Here is a 25090-nt window from a genome sequence, read left to right as displayed (position 1 = left end):
AAAATTGCCCATAAGAATCACATAGTGCTGTAATTGGTTGAGATGATTATGGAAGGTGGAGGGAGAGATGGATAGAGTTAGGTGTCTCACTCATTAGGGATATGTTGAACTTAGACATGTTTTGTTATGTTTGACTTTAAGCCTTGAGGAATAAATAAATACAAAGCAATAATATATGCAGTTGCTTTCACTTCACCCACTAACCCATCGAATCCGTAACTGTTGCATTCATGCAATCGAGCTGTATCTCATACATGAATTATTATATTTTATTTATATGTTTATTTCGTCAAAGATGATCTGAGAAGGTATTGAGATACCATCATATTCTTTTAATATTTTAAATATTTATTTAATTTAGATATTTTTAAATATTTAATTTTATATTTCTTAAAATTTTATAATTTCATATTTTTAAATATTTGATATAATTTTTAAAATTTACATTTTTAACCTAAATTTTTTTTATCTACCTATAAATGTCGCATCCAATTTTAACTCGATTGGACATTATAAATTGACCTCATCTTGATCTTCAACCAAATCAATCACTTCTACGGAATTGGGACAAAAGGATGATAGGGACCAAATTGGTCTCTTGAAACAAATAAAGTTTTAATTGATAAAAAAAAATGATGATTTATACTTATTTTCACTCATTTTAAGACTGATATGTCTTAAAATAATTCCATATTATATTTACTAGGAAAAAATGAGGTGTGTATCGATGCCGTAATAACTATTTTGACTCCTCACTTTTAGAAGGATGGTTTATTAAATTTATCGAATGATCTAGGGTAAAAAGAATATTATTTTTTTAAACATTTTAAGTTTCGAAACAATTATATATATGTGTATTTATATATATAAAAAATATATTATATTCTAAATTAATTAAAAATTATAAATATATAATACTTTGTAATCTCTTAGACTAAAAAAAAGAGTGTTTACTTTGTAAGTAAATTTGCCTCGCATTAACACAGGGTATGATATGATCAAGATAAGAAAGCAAGAATGCGCTGACACTAAAATCAGCACATCATCTTCAATAACAACGGTATGACAAACATTTGAAAGATACCGAATTTATAAAATCTTAGAAAAATTAAAATAGATTATTAATAGAAAATATAAAAATATAGATTATATGAAATTTTAGAATTTTCAAGAAATCATTCCGTAAGCTCCCTCAATCCATCCCTAACGATATATACATTATCTTATAACGTTATTAAGATCCATAAGGGATAAGGAAACCAAGGTTTTGCAGTTATGCAGTGCCTTCAACCAGTTTATTCAATTTCTTGGTCCTCAACCTCTCAGCATACGCCTCGCTCCCTTGGCATTCATACCTGCATTTACAAGCCATCACAAATTCACCATTTTCATTTCCTTTGTGATCGACAATAACAACTTTTACACATTCTTACTTGGGTTGTAAAGATATCAAAGGGCTGAGGCTTTTTGCAAGTTTAACAGCTTCTTCCTCCGTATTCACCACTTGATTGAAGCAAAAGTATCGCCCCGAAGTGGATGAATCTTCGAAAGCTCGGATATGAACGTCGACTAAGAAACTCACATCAACGACGGCTAGAACTCCGTTTTCAAACATTTCGGCAGCTCCTATTTTGGATCGGAAAAAAAAAAGATAGATAAAGTTAGATACTAATTGCAGAATCAAATATTATGATGGATCATGGATGTGCATATTGTCATATTGTATACCTTTAAGATAGGACATGGTTGAACAAGGGTTTTTGCTGTGCAACACCAGGGCCAAGAACTAGACCGGCGTTGACAGAAACCATGTTAAGCATTCGATCCATGGCAAGTGCCCAAGCCGCCTGCTCAGACAGCGTTTTAGCAAGGGCATACCACAACTGCACATAAACAAGAAGATATCAAGGGCTGACTACCAAACCATTCTATAACTAGCAGACCCGGACCCATTGATTGATAAAAAAGAATATTATTTTCCTTTAAAATTCGGGTTCGAACAGTTGTGTGTGTGTGGGGAAGGTGTGCGTTTTCAATAGGTAAGAAGATTAACAAATTTATGAAAAGTAAAGTCGAAAAACCTTCATTTTGCGGCAGAAATCTTGATCACTCCAAGACCTCTCATCAACATCTTTCTGTGAACAAATGTTTTCTCTCCAAATAGCTGCAGTTAAGGAAGAACTGAACACAATTTTCTGAATGCCGTCTGTTTGTGCACAAGCTTCAACCACATTGATTGCTCCCCTCACCTCCAAATCCACAATTGAGTCCTGCTAATGCAAATTGTTAACAAAATTCCATCCACAATTTAAAAAAAAAACCATGGGGATTTTGAGCAGTTTTGATTCATCACTTACATCATAACTATCTGGACTATCTAAACAACAGAACAAAGCAGAACAACCCTTCAAAGCGACAAGAATGCTATGGTAATCAAGTATATCCACACTAAAAACTGATAATCTGTCCTCTACACTTTCCATTTCCTTAATTTTCTTCTCTATCTCTGTCTCTGACCCTGTCAAACAGGGTAACAAAAAACAGAAAAAGCTTCAAAACAAAAAACCCAACTCGAAGAAAAAACACCGCAACAAGAAGAAAGTCACCAAGAAGAAGAAGAAGAAAGGGGAAGAAATTTTAAGGGTTACCCTTTATCTGAAGGGCTGCATGAACCGTGTAACCTTTACCCAATAGTCCTTTGAGAATCCAAAATCCCACATAGGTTGATGCATCAAGAACACAAACTGATGGCTTTCCGTGATCCATTTTCGTTGTTGTTGTCGCTTTTGATCAGAGTAGTTTATTTCTTCAGGTAGTTAGCTTCCTTTTATAGAAGTTAAAAGGCAATTTGAAGGTGGGATGAGTTCTCAAAGAGGATGACGAGTTGGTGAACTATTTTGCTACACGTTCCCATCTACTCTCCCCCTAAGTACTCTCTTTCTTTTCTTTTTTTGTAAAATTATGGCATCGACTAACAGTGGGTTCGGCTTTAATATTCCGAATGTTAATAACGTAATATATGTTTTAAATTGTTTTAATTATTAAAAATGTTCACATATTCTATATAAATAACGGTTCAAATCTATGATACAATGTAAATAATGAATTTATTGAAATTTTATGTGTAAATTATAGTTTAGTATATAAATTATCACTTTTATTCTATTCTAGTACTTAAACTTGAATTATTTTTCCCTTCAAAAGTATGTCTAATATTTGTCATTTCAGTAACAGGTAGTTAAAAATTTATTGTGTGTAATATTTTTATGAGTAAATTATATCATTCAATATTCAATTATCTACTTACTTATATTTTAGTCACTAAAGTTTAAAATTTTTTAATTTCACTACTCAATTTTCAAATTGCTCTAGTTTTAATCAATCTAATTTATTTTATTAATATTTTTGTGACATAATATTTTTATTATTATTTTATTAATATATAATTAAAATAAAAAAATAAATTTAAAATCATATATAAACTCAAAAATTATACCATAAACCCTAAATCACAAACCACTCATCCCACTCTCACGATCTCACTCTCATTGGCCTCTCTAACTCATTCATTCTTGTTTTATTTTAAACATATAATAAAATAATAATTAAAATATATCACATCATAGAAAATATTAATAAAATAAGTTAGAATGATTAAAATAAGAGTAATTTGAAATTTAAGTGATTAAATTTAAAAACTAAACTTTAATGACCAAAATAGGAGCGGAAAGATAGTTGGGTGATGAATGATGTAATTTACCCATAAAATATCAGTTTCATTAAATTTTAACATTGAATACTAAAATGAAAAAAAAAACTTTAAGTATGATTTTGAAAAAAATGAAAGTCATGTACTAAAACAGAACAAAAGTGATAGTTTAGGTAGTAAACATGTAGTTTACCTCTTTTATTTATTAATAATATAAATACTCTAGACTATTTGTGAAATGTAAAAATTAAACCACTGAATAATGCACCAAGAGCGTGTTCAGTTATCTTCAACGCATAAAGCCAAAAACAAAAATTTTTATATTTTGCCACGGAGGTTGCAAGACGTTTTGGGAAATAAGGTAAATGTGAGCTTCTAGAGGCCCAACACATGGCAGAAGTTGGTCCCACGCCTATTGCAAACGTTGATTATGATGTACGTGTACGCAAAATTTTAAAAACTTATTTGGCTTATATAAAAAAGTATGGGTAAATTACGTGGTTACTCATTAAACTTTACTCTTTCTTTTATTTCCCTCAACGTACTTCCAATTTTTTTAATTTACTAACTAAATTTTAGATATTAAATTTTTTTATCACTCTGTCGTTAATCTCCTAATGAGGTTATGACGTGATAATTAACATTAAAATGACATAATTTTGGATCTTATAAAAATCAAATTTATACCAAAACGACGTAATTCGTGGTTACTCATTAAACTTTACTCTTTCTTTTATTTCCCTCAACGTACTTCAATTTTTTTAATTTACTAACTAAATTTAGATATTAAATTTTTTGTCACTCTGTCGTTAATCTCCTAATGAGGTTATGACGTGATAATTAACATTAAAATGACATAATTTTGGATCTTATAAAAATCAAATTTATACCAAAACGACGTAATTTTGATTTAAATAAAAATTAATCTTATTTTTCTTTTCATTTTTTGTTCTTTCATTCTTTATTTTTCCTCTCATATTCTGGTTACCATATTGATCGCCGTTCTAACCACTGTCGCCAGAGATCAATAATTTTAAAAAAAATTCACCAAACATATCTCATCATTTTAAATGCAAATTTGATGTTTCTTTAATAAAAAAAAACATCCCAAACCCCAATGGATTCAAACCCCCCAAATAGTAAACCACAATGGATTCTCTCCCTGCCACAAAGAACTAAATCAACAACCCAACATTTTTGCAATCGCACTCAACAAATAGCAGCACCTATTAGGCTATTAGCAACAAACCTGAAAAAAGGAAAAAAAAATAGCAACTAATCCATGGAGGAGAGGGAGAGACGGTGGTTTTTGAAAGAGGGAAAATGTTATAATTTCATACCATGTAAATGGTAAAGCAAAATGTTGTTGAAAGTCGGAACAACGACCTACGTGGTGGCCGGAATCTGGATTGTTTGAAGCTGAGGAGAACTAGAAAGAGGATGCGAGGAAGAAGAAAGAAAGAGAAATTAAAGAGAATATTTTTTTATTTGGATCAAAACTACATCGTTTTGGTATAAATTTGATTTTTCATAAGATCCAAAACTACACCATTTTGAAGTTAATTGCCCTGTCATAATGTCATTACAAGATTAACGATAGAGTAACAAAAAAATTTAATGTCTAAAGTTCAGTGAGTAAATTGAAAAAATTGAAGTACGATGAGTGAAATAGGAGAGAGTAAAGTTTAGTGAGTAAGCGTATAATTTACCAAAAATATATATATAAAGTATTCTATTTTTTATTTAAGTATTTAACTATCTTTTGGTTAAAATAAACATATAAAGTTGTCATTTTTTTGTTACAATATGTATCTAAAGTTTTTTTTATCAAAATAGATACCTAAAATATTCAATTTTTTATTTAAGCACCTAAAGTATTATTTAATTAATATTACATGTCAACTTTTTTAGAACTTAGATGAAAAAGTTTAAATAGTTTAGGTATCTATTTTGACATAAAATACTTAGTATATATTTTGACTAAAAAAATAACTTTAAGTACTTATTTTGACCAAATAATATTGTAAGTACTTAAAAGAAAAAGAGAGTATACTTTAATTACTTATTTGTGATATAAGCCAATTTATTTTGATACAATTTTTTAAATAATATCGTCTATTAGTTAACATTCTCTCAAATATGTGGTTAAAAATTTTCAATTGACACTTTTTTTTTCCTTCTTTATTGTGAGTTTAATACCTATTAAGAGTAAAATTTCCCTTCACCTTTCCCTAGGTCAAAATTGTTCAAAACAAATAATGTCTATTAAAAAAATGATAAGAGGAAGGAAGATTCGAGTGATCCTTTAGGGCTTCTCTTTTTCAAAACAGAAGAAAGTTAGTTATATTTAATATTTTTTCAGATTATGTGATGTTAGCAAATCAACAAACTATCGTGTCAATTCATTGTCAAACGTTTTATTTAACCATTGAAGATGGTTGAACATATTAGGTTATCTTGTTTGAACAAAGAGATGTTTAAGGGTCATAGTTTCACCTTAACGATAGAAGATCAGAGAGTGCTAGGTGTTGTGGGGCTCCATTGCTCTACTTGATGGAATAGACAAAATTGACCCAATACAGCAAAATGAGAAAAATAATTAGTCTAATAGGGCATGTAGAAGTTTATTTTGGAATCTACGATATTTGTTACAGTATTTTCGGATCTCGTCACATTGAGGTGACGAGTTTTAATGAAAAATAAAATATATTTGACCGATTTATCTATTTTAATATTTAATTATTTTTCTTAGAACTCATATTGTCGAGGTGGCGAGCTCCATTAAAATAATTTTTTCGAATTTGGAGTATTTTTTTAAATATGAAAAAAATGAAACTCGTCATGCTGAGATGACAAGTTCCAACAGTCATATTTTTAAGTTTTATTAAATACAAAGTATTAAATGGTGTGCTTGAGCAGTGAAATGAAATGATATATCACTAAAAAGGTATTGAGATTGTAATAGATTTTATTTATAAAATTATACATTAAACTCTAAACCACAACACACTATATTTAAGAGATAAAAACAACGAACCATAAGCATTACACTAAAAAGATAAAAACAACAAACCTAGCACATTGCATTAAGGACATAAATACGACAAACCTTACACACACCTTAAACAGTAAATAAAATCATAAACATACCGCTATTCTTTATGATGTTTTAATCCTCATAATCAGTAGACTCTTTAGAAGTAATATTTAGTTCTTCAAATCACTATGCTTTTTCTTGTTTTCGTTCACGTACAAATTGGAACCATGCTTTCGGCTCTCCATCATCTATTTATGTTTCTTCATCATTTTTCTAAGTTGGTGGGATATTCGAGCTAGAAGTAATATCCTCAACCATACGAGCAAGGTCGACATCAGCGAACTCTACAAACAATTCGACATTAGATATAAAATGAAAGTAGTATGTCTCAATCATACCAACAAGGTCGGCACCATCGATTAGATGAAACCTCGTGCATGATAGTGTCAATTTATAATATAATGAAGATAATCTTTTATTGCTTCCGAATTGAACTCTTCTTTCTGTTTTCAACTTCAAATCATCTAGTTGAATTTTTTTTAAAGATATGCTTAAAGATTTGCAACCATAAAAAATAGTTGCAATAATAGTAGCTATGTTAGGAAAAAAATCAAGCTTTACAAGTGAAAGACTCGAAATTTTTAGATTTTTTTTTGCTTCAAATGAGTAAAATAGCTTCACCTCACACATATTTATAGGCCCTCAGGAAGTGTTTCCTATAGGATAAGTTGATATAACAAAGAAATAAGTTTATGAAAAACTACATAACATTAAATAAAAACATATATATATAAAAACGTTTATATCAGTCCTTGTCTGATATAACACTGAAAAAAAGTGATATATCATTGAAATGTTTCTGAAGTGAAGTGATTGGACACTGAAATATTTTTATCATTGTGTATTAAATAGTGTATGAGAAAAGTACATTTTTATGAAATGAAGTGATGTTATCATTGAAAAGTTTATGAAATGAAGTGATATATCACTGAAAAGTTTCTGAAGTGAAGTAAATAGGCACTAAAATGTTTTTTTCGTTGTGCATTAAATGGTCTATGAGAAAAGAATGTTCTTTTAAATGAAGTGATATATCACTAAAAAGTTTCTGAAGTGAAGTAATTGGGCAATAAAAAGTTTTTATTATTGTGCATTAAATGGTCTATGAGAAAATGACGTTTTCTGAAATAAAATGATATATCACTAAAAAGTTTATCACCGAATTGAACGGGCATAGATGATAGCTCATTTTTATTTTAAATTTGCTTATGTTATGTGAATTTTCACAAAACTTCTACTTTCTACAACTTCATTGAACCACCAAAAACTTTTCTTAAGTAATGGTTAACAAATTTTTCATAGTTGTCCATTCAAATGAACAAATTATACAAACTGATGATGGTGTTGTGTTTATGTCATAGAGGCTAGTAAATATGATATTCCTTGTAGATGTATCTCATCTCCAAATGAAACAGAAAATTCAAAGAAAACTTGGAGCTTTTGTTTCATGTTTGAGTTATCAACACATAATTTTAGAGACTCCACTCACATATAGAGCGATATAGCTTGAGAATGATGATGATGTTACTGTGTTGGTTGGACCGCATCAATCTTCAAATAACCAAATGATCGATATATACACTAAAACTAACAATGCTACAGATCTTCCTACCTTATCAACATTTGCGTTCATCACTAAAGAAGCAAGACCATCAACAAATGATAACTTGTTGGTCGATTCGCTGAAAGCCTTGCTGATTTGAGTGAGGATGATGAAACTTTTGTTCCATTGATAGTAGATGATGACAAACCAATAATTAATTATTCTAATATTGCTGAGGCTGCTTCATAGGAGCAAGGTTTTAACGTTGAGGGTAATGTCTGGGATGAAACAATTTTATGGGGTCATGCATTACATAATACTCCAAGGGAACACCCAAAGCGACAATCCAGGAGCTATCATCATAAGCAATGTTTATGATATTACATTCATCAACGAGATATAGCAAATCTTCTTTTGATACTATAGCAGTAGTACTATTCTCTTATTGCTTCTTCATTGGGTTGATTTGGTATGACTTAACATTACCAGCCTTATGGTCTGTAACCCCCTCAGACCAATGCAGGTAACCCGATCCGATCTATGGTGTCATATTAGGGCCACCGGAGCGACCCACTGTAAAAATATCAGAAAATTTAAAACTTTTATTAAAACATGTAAACTTATTAAATGATTTATCAGTATGCAGAAATAAAACAGATTTTCAGACTCGTATATAAAACAAAATACAATTACATTCCCCCTAATCACATATACCATACTTTGCAACAATGCCGGAAGAACTCCCTTACTGAAGTCGATAACTGTACTATTACAATTCTTTTAACCTACAATAGTGAGTAATAGGGTAAGCTTCGAAAAGCTCAGTAATACAACACTATCAGATGATGCTGAAGAACGTTCATATACAGATAAACATATATTTCCTTATCAGATGAGACATCTACAAATCTTTATGTTGAGCAGAGATCCTACGGATATTTCAAGTAGTAACAGATAGTAAGTGGTTAGTTCAGGGAAATATTTTGGATGACTGAGTTTAGGAGGTCAAAATAGGTTATCTAGTGTGTTCCCGCAAAACCAATGAAAAAATACATATCTTTTCTTTTAAAACAGTGGCAGATTAAAACATATTTTTTTATTCAAAAACCATATTAATCCCTCCAACCGTACACACCATAATGTGTAGGTTCCCCAGAACCATACACCCCCAACACACCAAGTAAAGCCCTGAGCACAAAGCAGAGGAGCCTACAATAACGATAACGGTAACTTCCTCCAACAACACCCTCCCATAAAACATTTATCAAAAAACATATTAATCCCTCCAACCAAACACACCATAATGTGTAGGTTCCCCAGAACCATGCACTCACCAACATACCAAGTAAGGCCGACCCTGAGCATAAAGCCGAGGAACTTGCATATACTTCCTCTAATAATACCCCCAAATAAAACATTTACCGTCAATAAACGGAGATATCATAAAAAAAACATAATTCAGATTATATATCATAACAAAATCTAGGTCAGGAAACAGAACAGATTTCTGATAAGATGTCAGAACAAAATTCAAATTGGAAATCAGATAAAATATTCATGTGGGTAGGGAACACACCAGAGTTTACAGATATTATTAAGAAGTATAGAATAATATTATCAGGCAGAGAAACACGGATCTTCAGTATACCGATAGAATGTTGGGATTTAAAATCACTATTGGAAGAGTTCAATAACTGACATAATCATAAGCTATTCAGATTAAGACTTATTAGGATCATATCTTATTCATACATTTTTAGGAAGCTCTACTTAATCCAAAGGGTATTCAGAATCCTTTATATCTGAGTTACTTTTATTTTCAGACATAACTTGACTGATTTGAGCTGATAAGGGAGAACAACGATTCAGGAATTTTACAATCTTTGTCGATTGATCAGAATAACGAGTTAATCGATATGAATAGTTCCCATAACTAATGTTTATCGACTGGTCAATTCTTTTTCCCTTCAGGGTATCTACTTTTTTATACCTAAAATTCTTATCCATAGATATTCCAATGTCTTTATTTCATTTTCATGCTTCCACGATATCATGAAATGATGACGTGCTTGATTTATAATAGTTCATGACCCATAAAAAAATATTTCATCATGTATGTTCATTAACGTTTCTAGACTCATACAAATCACTTATTTAATCCTCAGTCATTGAGGTTACTTATTTCATTTAACAGTTAAGTCTATCCCAGTTACTTCAGAGTAAATCAGACATTTTCTGAATTTCATATACATATTGTACTTTCGTTCAGTTCAGTTCGGTCTTCGTGGTTGATTTGTCAAACAAATATCCAATTCTTAGTACTGAATGCGATCTCGAATTGAGCTGAGTTGAATACTTCCAAAATTATCATCGAGCCAAACTTGAGAAGACGAACACACATTCAAGTAATATCTATGTCGTTCAGGTACTGACATATCATTAAGGTTGATCGGCTCACTTAAGTTGTGTTCCATAACTTTTAAGGGTAGTACAACACCCATATTTACTTGGATTCTTTAATTAATTCAAAACATTTACTTAGTACATAAGGGTATTTTGGTCATTTTGGTGCTCAGTTTTATTCCATTCATTTCATAGCTTGATGGTATCCAATCATTCCTGGGCTTTGTGATATTCTTGGGTCATTTCTAATCCAGGGGTATTTTGGTCATTTTACAGATCTAGGGTATTTCAATCATTTCCTTCCGTCTGATCTTATTATTTAATTTAAACTTATCATTTACTTTAGTCTTTTCAAACAATTCTGACAAAATAACACCATTTATAAAATATTCTTCATGTACTTACTCAACTCGGAGATTTCCAGGTCAAATGCCTTCTCAGATGTTACTAACGAATTAGCAGGAATTTTCCATACAAAAATAGGATCTCAATAATTAAATCAGTAATTTATCAATTTAAGAACGAATTATTAGGGTTCTTTCTCATTCAGAGTCAATTCAGACTATTTTTACCTCTCAAAGGCATTTCCGTAATTCCTTAACCAGATAACTTCGGTATTAAAACTTTTAACAAGGATAAATAGAATTTAGATATCCTAGAGTTAAATGCTTTTCCAAATAATCTCTGAACTTTAAATGTAACACCCCCAACCCGTATCCGACCCGGATCCAAGTCTGAGGTGTCATATTGACTTTTCAAGACTTTGTTCTTTACAAATCCACTAAAATCTTAATTTCATCATTTAAGGAAATGAGTACTTTACATTAATAATTACAATCAAATTATTTCTTTAAAACGATCAGAGCATATTTAATTTAAAATCTTGTAACTACATGCCAACTAGCTCCATAAACAAAATACATATGTTCAATATGTTTCTGATCTGATCATCGTAAGGAAAATACTGACCTATCTTGCTCCTTGCTACTTCCATTCTCGCTTCTCATACCTACGTGTGAAACATTCACATACTAAGTCTATGACTTAGTGAGGCATTAACATTTAAATATGAAATCTTAACTCTAATTACTACTATGCACACTTCATAGAATTATAGTAATTTAATTAAACTCATAATACCTGCAAAACATAAATACATACATATACCTATCATACCAAATTATATATTCTTTAATGTACTAGTTATACCTAGACACACATATCATCATTTACATTCATAACCTTTTTATATGTTATCATTGTTTCTCCCTTTTTATATTATCATGTTCTTCTTATCTTTAATACATATACACATCATATAATATCACATCACCAAACAAACATGTAACATCACATAGAATTTTCGCATATTATATTTTTAATGGCCCATGTACACATGTGAGAACTATAAATATATGAGTCTATAAAGGTTGTGCACTAATGCTGTCACCACAGCTCGTATAAATGCACTGGAGTGCCACGTAGAATTTCATCGAAGTGCCACGTAGAAATGCACCGTAGTCCCATATAAGATGTCCCTAAGGACCACGTAGAAAATTCCTTAAGAAGCATATACATATGCTAATGACCAAATATGTGTCTCAAAAGACTTCATATATGTTCCAAAGAATACATATATGTCCCGAATCGACTCTTGGCATGCCAACTATACCCCTAGCTCTCATGACACATATCATGGGAATTATCTTTTATATCTTTATCTTTTTTTCCATATTCAAGTAAACAGATCACATATTCATATAAACTCGTAGCTTCATTTACATATACATGTAATCACATAGTTCATGTAAATTCTCATATCATTTCGTATTCATATATCTCATAGCATATAACACTTCTCATGTGTTCCTATAAACATGTCATACATATCAGGCATGTTTACACAACTCATTTCTATATAACTTACATGAATCTATATTCTTTTTCATATACTCATATAATCATATAATATAATATTTTATATAACCTCATGTATCACATCACATAGATACATACTCAAGTACTCATAGTTACATATCACTTAAATTATTCATATTTACATAATTCATGGTCATATAACTTCTATCACCAAGTCACTTATCTTATTTCTTATTCTCATATGTTCATATTTATCATATAACACATAAGATTTATTGCATATTTATATTGCATTCCTATATCACTATTTCATAATATAATTTATATCTTATCATCTATCTTATTCTTTATTTCTTAGTATGCACTTACATTACATAACTTATATTATACTTATAAACATATATATATATTACTTTTATTATTTATTTTATATACAAATTGATCTATTTACTTAATTCAATTCCATATAACTCCTATAATCTCCTCATATCACTCCATAGCTTTTATCATACAACTAATGTATCATAATTTTATTTAAGCATATGAATCTTTTCCATCTATCTTATCCTATATGTTCATATTATAACTTAATTGATCATACTACTATGTACTTGCCCAACTCACCTTCTTATTATTTATGTAACCTTTTCCTTTGCTTACTTAGTTCATATCATTTCTCATAAACTCACTTTTACCATATTCTCATATTATTACTTAAGTTATCTCATATCATGTATTCACGTAGTTATATTTCATTTCTATATATATCTTACAGATCTTATCTTTTATATTCATATAATTTATTATCATCTAATATGGTTTATCTAATCATAACATATCATATATTCACATCAACCATATAATATATATATACAATAACATGTCAACACATATAATTCAAACACACATATACTTCTATTTATGAATTCATGCATTTTACTATTGGAAATAGACTTGTTGCAAGTCTTATTTCCATTTAACATCATATACTACTAATAAGCACTCACCTTGACCTCACTAAGTTCCAATCCACTTTTATGCTTTCCTTTCTTCCGATTGAATCTTAACTTGATAATCGTTCTGGAACTTGTTCGTGCTCGATATCTACACAATCATGTATTTATACTATCAGTATCCAAATGATATCTATAATCTATCATTTCTTAGACTGAAAGAAAGATTTATTCCATTTCCCATTGAAGTGCATCGATACATTCTACAGTGCATTGATACATTCTTTAACATGTGCATCGATGCACTACTCATGCATCGCTACACAAATTACCTTCGATATTTTAATCTTAAGGGGGTGCATTGATGCACTAATTGCATTCGATGTTCATTTATTTGAGAGTGCATTGATACACATTGAAGATGCATCGATGCACACTACCCATAATTACATTTTAAGCATGAAAATGTCTTGTTTTGACCCCAAATTCTACTTATTCATCCATCCTTATACCTTAAAACTTATATATACATATTTAAACCTTTTTATAATACTATAACACTTCACCATATCTCATAATTCACCATAATTCTTGAATCAAAGAATTTCATCAAATTTTCTATGTGTTCTAAATTCAATTCTATCACCTCTAACTTCTTAATTAACCCTTTGACAAGTCAAATCCATCTTTAGAACTTTAAAAACCTTTCTATAACAAAAGTTCATTTCTACACCCTTCATATAATTTCCTTTTTAATTCTCTATTCTTGATGTTTAAAGCTTATATAAGCTTTCCTTAAGCTTATATAATACTCAAAGAATCAAAATCAACTTATAAATCCAAGAATTAAACAGCTAAAATTAAATTCACCTTTAACTGAGGCTTACGGGGAGAAGAAGAAGCTGAAGAATAAAACTCTGGATAGATTTCCTCATTTCCCACGTTTTTATATTCCTTAAAAATAGAGAATAAAAATCTTCTCTTTGAAAAGACCATAATACCCTTGTTACTTTCCATCTTTACTATTAAATCCATGAACTTTTAACTTATTTTGAAATCAAGCACATAGTTTTCAAAATTTGTAATTTAGTCACTGACCCTGAATTTCGGTATATTACATTAAATTATTCCTTAACCACTTCTAATTTCTTGTACGAACCATCATAATTACATTCAATTACTGACTTTTTACCGCATTCAGACCGAATATAAGAATTACCTAACTATACAGATAAAACCCAAGTTTTCTTATTCAACTCCCAGAGTTCATTCTTATCGTTTTACAACATAAGGGTATTTTTGTAATTTTTACTTAATAACAGTGTTCTCATAATTTATCATTTAAACGAATTCGGATCGAGTCCATCCATAATCAAACATGCATAAAAGTCTAATCATATACATCCATGCATTTTTCCAATTTTCAACTTGTTCTATAAAGCATAAAGAGGTAGTAATGTATTACCTCAATTTTCGTACCATACTGATTGACCATTTAAACTCTATTCGAACATCCTCGATCTTGAAATCATCTTCTAATAATTCCTCAGATACATATCAACAGAAATTTAATCAAAACAGAGCTTAATTACGTAAAACGGATCGAATCTGGTGATAAATCAGTGAAAATTAGCTTACCGGGTTTGAATTAGACGAAACGGACTTCAGATTCAGATTCAAAACGTCGAAAAACATAAAATATGACTTTTCAAAAATGTTGACTATTTGGTCAAAGTCAACAGGTTTGACTGACAATTTCGAGGATTTCAGGTCCGAATTTGGCAAAACAGACTGCGGAATCGAACTCAGGACGTCGAAAAACGTCAGGATAGGTATACCCGTAAAAAGTCAATGGTCAGTCAATGCCCGGTCAACGCCGGTTAACGGTGGTCAACAGTGATCAACAGTAAATGGCTCGGTCCAGGCGGCTTGGCTCAGCTCAAATGGCTCCCCAGGCTTTCAGACGAAGCCCATTCTCAGGTGGTGGCGGGTGAACAGTGCTACGGTGTCCGAAATATTCTCAAAAAATTTATAAAAAATATTTTATGACATTTTGAGACACTTACTAAGCTCGGTTCACAATTTTGAACGGTGGAGAGCTCAATTCCGAAACATCAAAAACTTCAAATTTCTCACCCCTCCACGCGTCGGCGACGACAGAGGCACAGAGGACATCAATGGACTCGGAACGATTCAAGGAACACAATGGTGCGGGAGGGGTCAAAAACGAGTGACCGGATTAACGTGAATCGACGAAAAACCAACAAAAATTGAGTTAAAACCGACGATACTTCCGACTGAAACTAACGAAAACCGACGATGATTCACGACGATAGGTTTGAGGGGTTTTGTTCATCTTTCGACAACTAACACGATTGTGGTTTCTATTCTTCAAACGGTGGTCGGACGGTGAGTAAACCGGAGTTTAAAGGAGTGTTGAGGGAAAGAAGAAAATGGGAAAACAATCTGCAGAAACATACGGGGGAGAGACTTATAATTCTCCCAAAAAGAAAAATGGTTAAACTATGAGTTTAGCCACTGAATTTTCTACACTTTATAAAATGATCTGCCAATTTTACGATTTTACAATTTAATCCACAATTTCTTCCCAAAATAATAATTAAATTCCCCATTTTCTAATTTCTAAAATTTAGCACCTAAATTGGGGTGTTTCATGGTCTCTCTTAAAGGATCGACACTCTATTTTTTATGGCCTATCCTTCCACAGTAGTAGAATGTAATCTTCGAGAGTGACTTGGATTTACCTCGAGATTGATGCAAATCTAGGCTTTTGCTACATCCATGAGTTTCATTCCTACTCCGATTCTCAACATTATTAGCTTTGGGATGAATAGACTCACCTCGCTTCATTCTTCTTGCTTCTTTACTGAGGAGACTATCACTAACGGTATCCATGGTGAGCTTTCTTTCCGGAGTTGAATTACTAAGTGTAATAACGAGTGTATCCCAACTTTCAAGTAAGGAACTAAGGAGTAGAAATGCTTGCAACTCATAATCAATTTTCATCTATGCTTTTGTTAATTGATTTACGAGCACCTTGAAATTATTTAAGTGCTCAATCATACTTTGATCATCCTTATACTCCAATTTCACCAACCGTCAAACTAAATTAGCTTAGTTACGAGGCGTTTTCTTTTGAATCATGGACTCAAGCTTTGTCCATAATTCATAAGCATTTGTATAAGTAGAAACATACTCAAAGAGGGTTTTATCAATGTACTTACGGATCATAGCAACGGCCTTCCGATTTAGTAGCTCCCATTGAGCATCACTGTTGTCTTCTACCTCATCTTTGTAGATGATGGGCTCATACAAATCCTTGCAGTACAGATGGTCCTCCATCATCGGCTTCCAATATGAGTAGTTATTAGATGTGAGCTTGAACATGTCTCCATCATGAGCAACGTTATCATCCATCTTGAGCTGCACGAGCTAATTACGGCTATGGATGAACCTGGCTCTGATACCACTGTTGAGAATCATGGTCTTTCCCTCTTCGTGAAGTTAAGATAGGCACATAGAGATTATGGATAGTAAAGAGAGCACAAGAGTATAATTCTCCAATTTGGAGATTCTTCCACTATACATGTAACATCCCCAACCCATACCCGATCTGAATACGAGTCCAAGATGTCACATTGACTTTTCAAAACATTTACTTGTACAAAATAGTGAATAATTTTAAACTTTTACTAAATACAACTGAATAATTTACATAAAATATAATCATATGATTTTACAAAACCAATTAGAGAATAACGGATTCAAATCTTTATTTACATGCCAACCACAATCAGTATTACAAAATAAATACAATTTATTTCTCTTCTAATCTGACCTTCAATAAGGAGAAACTGACATGTCTTACTTTTCATCGCTCCATAAGTTTGTCCAAACCTACGTGTGAAACACTCACACGCTAAGTCTTTGACTTAGTGAGACATATAAAACATATAATGTAAACTCTTACTTATAACGATGCATGTACAATTGATACTATCATATCATACAAAACCATATAACATTTCATATAATCACATATATTCATATACATAACTCATCATTTCCATCCTTACCTCATTCCATTATCATTTAAATATCTTAGTCATTCTTAATTAAACAATATACACAACAACTTATATTCTATCATGCAACAATTATCCACCTGCACATATATTATCATTTACAAAGAATCACACATAGCATCATCTAATCCTCATAACATGTCACACATACACATATTACATACAATATATTTATATTATTGCTATATTAGCCCATGTATACTTTTGAGAACTTAAGGTATGTGAGTACATTGAGGCTGTGAACAAATGCTGTCACCACAGCTCGTATAAATTGTACCGAAGTGCCACATAGAATTTGCACTGAAATACCGAGTAGAAATACACTGTAGTGCCATATAAGATTGTCTATAAGGACCACGTAGAAATTCCTTAATAATCATATACATATACCAAGGATCAAGTAGGTGTCTCAAAAGACCTCATACATGCTCCAAAGAATATATATATGTCCCGAAAGACAACGTAGAATTGTCCCGAAGGACCGCGTAGACCCTTTACTATTGGCATGCCAACTATACCTCTAGCTCTCATGACATATAACATGTGCATTATTCTTTATATCATTTCATATATTTACATAAACACACAGTTCACTTACACGTAGAACATTTCCATATGAGTCACATTCACATGTCACATGGCTTATATCTTGCTCTTATGTCCTTTCATAGACATATATTCACATGCTCACATAGTCGCATAGCTTATATTCTTTCTCACGTAGTCACATAGGTCCATGTCATATAACATATAGCACATAACACATAGCTTATCACATATACCTTCTTTCATGAGATGTCATCACGTAGCTTATGTCAGATAAATTGTATTACATATACGTATAGTCACGTAGATTACTTTTACTAGCTTCTATCAACTTTTCATGTCATTTCACATTTCTTGTATTTTATTCTTTTGACTTCTCATAGACATATATATTAGTTTATAAACTTGCATTCACATGATTTATAATATTCTTCTCATAATCAAATATATCATGTTTAATAATATATATATATATCATATAAGTATATACTAACTTATATCATTTCATATAATTGGACTTATATTAAGAAAATAAGATAATATATTGTTGAATTATGCTTCGTTATAACAAATTTAAGGAAAGAAACATTTTATGAATAGTACTATATGGTATGAATAATACTATACTGTATGAACAGTACTGTGAACAGTGCTACAGTATACCGATGCACTGCCACAGTGTACCGATGCACAAAAACATCGAATATAAATTGTGTATCGATGCACTGCTACACTGTACTGATGCACTGCTACACTGTACTGATGCATTACCACAGTACTGCTACAGTAACTTCAACTCAACTTATATAAAACTCATAAAAATTTAAGCTTTCATTAGTATAAAGTTATCATTTACATATATATATACGTTTAAAACATTACAAAACTCAATCATATAATCCTTGTAATCCATTCCTCATATTGTAGTTCCATTTAAACACATAAATTTTATCATATAACTTATCTTACATATTTATAAAATCACTTATGTTTATACCTCCTAACTTAAATATTGTTCTCATAGAGTTTCATAACCTTTCTCGTGTACTCACTTATACCATATAGTATAAATTATACTTGATCATCTTATGTTCACATGTTCATTTCATTCCTTATGCCATTATCACATAATTTATTTCATGTTTTTATAAAATCATATAGATCATTTGTATTATTTTACATGACTTATCACACTAACATATACTTATGCACACATATAAATCATAACAATCATAGGCTTGTGCTTATGGAATCATGCATTTAAACATGGGAATGAGACTTATCACAAATCTTACCCAATGATGTATACAACATCTATATATAATGTTATGCATGCATTACAAATCAAATAACATTTTAGGCGTCACTTCTTATCATAGTAACTCTGTCACTGGCTAATCTCAAGCCAATGTTTGTTCTATAACATAAGTACAAGTTAAATTGTACTCACCTTAGCCTTGCTTAATTACCAATCCACCTATAATATTTTCTTCTTTGAATCTAATCCTAATTCATTGATCATTCCAGGATTTGCTTACGTTCGATATCTACATAATCATACATTGGTACATATCAGTATTCTAATTGGTATACTCTAATCTTTCATTTCTTATTTAAGGTATGCATCGATATACTCCATAGTGTATCGGTGCATTCCTTAACGTGTGTATCGATGCACTACCTATGCATCGATACACCAATTACATTCGATGTTTTCCATTTCAAGGGTGAATCGATACACTTCCTGTGCATCGATACACACTGAATAATTTCTGAAATTCACCCTTGATGCATCGGTACATGTTGAATGTGTACCGATGCACACTAGCTCAGAATTCTAATTTATGCACGAAAATTACTTCATTCTAACTTAATTGTGCCATATTTCGACCCCTTAACTTACATACACATGCTTAAACCAATTTATACTCATTTATTACATCTTTAACCTTAATATCCTCTCCTCTTTATAAACTCCAAAATCATACCAAATTTTCAAGATGCTCTAAATCCAATTCTATCACTTCATATCTCTTAATTAAGTTGATGACAAGTCAAATTTAGTTTCAAATTTAACTTATCAACTCTTTTCCAGAAATTCACTTAAAAAACCATTCTCTTTAATCTTTCATAACTTCTTCTTCTTTTGATTTTAAGACAACTTAAGCTTTCCTTAAGCTTAAGTATCACCTAAGGATCAAAACTCATATTTAAAATCAACAAACAATCAAGTAATCAGAAAACTCACCTTTGCTCCCTTGGTTCACGGTGGAGAAGAAGAAATGAGAAGAAGAAGAAGAAGAAGAAAAGAGTTTTCCAAATAACTCCCCCTACGTGTTGCTCTCCTATTAAAGGGGAAAAATATATTTCATGACAAATGACCAATTTGCCCTTTACTTCATTTAATAATTACTAACAATAATTCATAAACTATTTCCAGATAAGTCATTGAACTATTTAACTATTCCACTTTAATCACCAAATTCTGAAGTTTTACAATTTGGTCACTAACCCGGTATTGAGGATGTTACAATACAAAAGAATAGTAGGATTACAAGGATGTATTCACAAAATTTGACTCACACTTGGTGGCTCACTCAAGCTTGAGGATAAAGAATTCCCAAGCTATCTCTATTCTCTCTCAAAGAGGCTCTCTAACTCTCTTAGTATATTTGGATTTCTTAGATGGTTAGGAATGAAGTCCCTCACACCTATTTATACTACTCCACCTCCACAATGAATGGTGGAGATTACTTATATCCAAGGGTGGAGATTAATTATCTAGAATGCTTCACACACTCTAAGAAACTCTACACTCTTCCACTCTGTTCCATATTCTTCCATACTCTTCCATAAGGTTCCACACATCTCCAGAATATTTCAGAGGATTCCACACTCTTCCACAAGCTTTTAAAAAGTTCTAGACTTCTCTAGAGTTCTCTGGAATGTTCTAGAAAATTCTACACTTCTCTAGAAAGCTCTAGAATTTTCTAGAACCTCTCCTATTAAGGAGAGATCCAGCATAAGTCACAATGAGATTCTAATTCGGACATGAACATCATGAATGAATCTACAACTACAAGTATGATGGATTTACCGCAGGTAACACTTATATTGTAATAAATAAATGTAAAAAGATTTATTCTGATTATAATACTTATTTTATCTTTTTGATATTTGTAGACTCAAATGCTACAAGCTCAATTGTTATAAAAAGAACATTTAGAAGAAACACAAGAGAATAGATGAAATATTAGACTTCAAATATTGATGGAATGCAAGATTTGAATATCTTACATTTTATCTTTCTAAATTATTAATGGTTCATTTAAGTTTGTTTAATTTGTTAGACAAGATGAAACTTGCTATATTACTGAGAGACTTATTTTTGCTTTTGTTGAATTTGTGAATTCCTACAATATGATAGTAACAATAATGATTATATTTAAATTTATTATATTAATGATTTTGTTCAATTGCGAAAGGAACATGTATAATTCAAATCAAACATGCATGATGTTTTCGATACAAATAACAAAGATGTTTTCAAAAATAAAAAATATGATTATGAAAAGGGACCAAGTTTACCATTAGATTTTTTGGGTACTCGAAAATTATATAGAGGACATAATTGGAGAGTGCCAATTGACGTGATCGTGCAGATAAGGGTCATTAGAACAACTGCTTCGTTCACTAGGCGTTGAACTTGTTGATATTCAGTAAGTGCCCTCACTCACTTTTGATGTTGTCTAAAGTATTCTAATTACTCCTGGATTCTGATTATATTGACCTACGAAATGTAACACTATTTTCGGACATTCTCAAAATAAATGAAAATTTAGTCCGAGTTTAGTTCGGTTCCAGTTTCGACACTATTTCCTTTGTAAAAGAAAATCAGACTTACAAATTGAAATTTCGATTCAGACAGAAGCAAAATTAGCACCAACAAGAAGTGAGCTTCCGGCTCAGATACGACAATATTGGTTCAGAGTCGATCTACTCGCCTAAATAACACGTGAAAACATTAAAAAAATAACAGATTGAACCATATTTTACTTCAGACAAATAGAATAACATGTATGAAATAATTGAAAGAGCGTACTTATAAGTTTTGGGATGTTAACGCCATTAGAGAATCGGGGGTAACTCTATGAGTCAGTCGATACCATAGGGGTAAGCATCAGCTCAAACTATATAGTTAGATAGTTATTGTTATCATTATCAATTAATGTATCTCTAAACACAAAAATTACCCTAGCAAGCAAAATAGTTTTTTAGCGGCGTTTTTTCAGTCATATAGCGATTTTTTCAAGTGTCACTAAAAACCCTTGTGGTGAAACAAAAACTGCCGTAAAAAGTGTCGCTAAAACAAACGCCACAAAAGGTAGCGGCGTTTGTGGAAGACAAACACGGCTAAAGGTTATGATTTTAAGTGACGTTTTTTCCACAAGCGCCGCTATAGGTTATGATATTTAGCAGCGTTGTTGAGAAATGGTGTTATATATCTTTTTTTTGTGGCATTTATAAAAAACGACGCTAAATATTATGACATATAGTTGCGTGTGTTCCTAAAAATGCCGGTAAAGGTAATGATATATAGCAACGTTTGTGAATGTGAAACGCCACTATTGACTATGACTATAGTGGCATTTTCTATATAAACGCCGCAAAAAATATATAATTTTAGTGGTATTTTTTTCTAAAATGTCGGTATTGAGTATGTATTTAGTGACATTTTTTATACAAATGCCACTAATTAAAATTGACTTTCCAAACGTTTTCTGCTCTTTTGATACCCAAATTAAAAATTTTAACTTGTAGCATTATCAATATACTTGACATCCATAACAACAAACTTGAAATCCATAACAACCAACTTGAACTCCATAATAATAAATCAAAGTTTACATTAACATAAAATATAATGTAGTTCAACATTGTTAACTAGAATAAACAAAGCATATATCTAAAATAACACCTAAGATGCTTAACAATGAGCACGACAATATCTTTCAAGACCCAAAACTTCATTAATAACTTGATTTTCGATGTCATCCTCATTAACAATACCATGACTTGAAAGCGTAGCTTCATACTCCGCCCTTTTATCCTTCAATTTTCCTAATAATCAATTTAATAATTATTTTAAATAAGAATTGCATACTATATATATAAATATAATATAATTCAAATCTTGTGTTGAATAAAAATACCATAATTTCTGCAACTTCATCAGTCATAGGAATGTCATCCTTTTTTGTATGTGTCATGTTGAAGAGCTTTATTCGTCTAACTTTACAACTAGACGTATTTTCCTACAATGTAGAATAAAAATTAACTCTTGAAAAAAATTAATTAATAATATAAATAATTTTTGTTACTATGTGCTACTAGTTGTAAATCACTATATGAATAATCAATAATACCTCATCTTTAGCTATACAAGCAAAGCTCTTTGACCCAGCTGTGTGAGTAAACTTCTGTTATTGTCTGCTAGCAACACCAACATGCTCTCGATCGTACAATTTTAAATTTGCACTTATAAATAATATATTATAATGACATTATATTATTTTTGAAAAAAAAACATCATACATGTTCTTTCTTTGAACTCCAAAACCTGACTATATTTGTCCATTTATACCTGAGCATTCCAAGTGAGACAATTTGCAGCTTCTCTTCAAGGCTGAGATCAATCTTGAAGTATTTCTTTTTTAAAGAACTCTTGTGGTCTCTCTATCTCTTCCCTAATTCTTGCTTCAAATAATTGTCTAAGACCTCTAAAGAAAATTTCTCCTACAAATAACATAAGTGTTCAAAGTAAATATAAATTAGTATTGAACTGTTATGGATCGATTATCGATTATAATGACATTATTACCTTAACAAAATTCAAAGCCTGATTTTTTTTACTATTTGGCATTTCAAGCCATGACTCATAATTTATCGGTAAAAGATTAGCATTACGTGCAACCATGCCTAAGTAACTGCATAGAAGATGTGCTTCAAGAACAATAAGTTGACCAACATTGTTTTTTAAAACTTTCACACAGTTCCCAGGAGGAAGTTGGTATAATTCCTTCAACGTTGTACGCCATCTAGTCTTGCGTGTTCGACCATTTTCAACTATATAATAAATAATTCAATGTAAGTTTTCAAAATGAACCAACAATTAAAAAAAGTGTCGGACATTACCTTCAATTTATATAGCTTCTTCAACAGTAATCGGAACTTTCAAAGAGCCAACACCAGTCATTCCTCATTATTTGTTTCTTCCTATTCTTGAGAAGCTCAAACAATCTGCAAATCACTAAATTTTCTCCTGGACTTAATATATTAACAAACAAACAACAATTTTAGTCGTTAGTTCCGGTTCCTTTGTATAAAAAATTTCTTGCCATATTCCTTTGCATCACTTTATAAGAAAGTAATTGTAACATCAATAGTCGATTATGTGGACTATAATTTGTTTCGAACAAATTACATGTATCGGGATTAGATTTCGATTCTTCGCATAACTAAATAGAACTAACTCTACTTTAAAATAAAGCAAAGAGTCAAGACAACATAAATTTATAGAACAAGTGAGATATTGAAGCTTCCAACCAATTCAGTAAGAAAAAGAAAAACGTATCTAACAAATGATAAAGAAAATATGACAACCAAAATCAAATAGTGTATGAAATTGCTCTATTAATATCCATTAAAAAACTCACAACAAAATCCATTACACTAAATTTCGAGTTTCAATACAGCAAAATGGCATAAGACACCATAAACCCATATTCAAATCTAGCTTTCAACACCTACTAATCGGATGATAAACTCAAAACACCTCTATTTTCATTAACACATGAA

At 31.0% G+C, this 25090-nt stretch overlaps 1 pseudogene; it reads right to left on the bottom strand.

Moving 5' to 3' along the window:
* Nucleotides 1–1149: 1149 nt before the first annotated feature.
* On the bottom strand, nucleotides 1150–2931 carry LOC120177486 (annotated as a pseudogene).
* Nucleotides 2932–25090: the final 22159 nt, after the last annotated feature.

Source organism: Hibiscus syriacus, unplaced genomic scaffold, assembly GCF_006381635.1.
Source record: "Hibiscus syriacus cultivar Baekdansim isolate YM2019G1 unplaced genomic scaffold, ASM638163v2 tig00112289_pilon, whole genome shotgun sequence".
NCBI classification, from domain to species: Eukaryota; Viridiplantae; Streptophyta; class Magnoliopsida; order Malvales; family Malvaceae; genus Hibiscus; species Hibiscus syriacus.
Note: the sequence above shows the minus strand (reverse complement) of the source record. Positions and strands in the feature narration are given on the sequence as shown.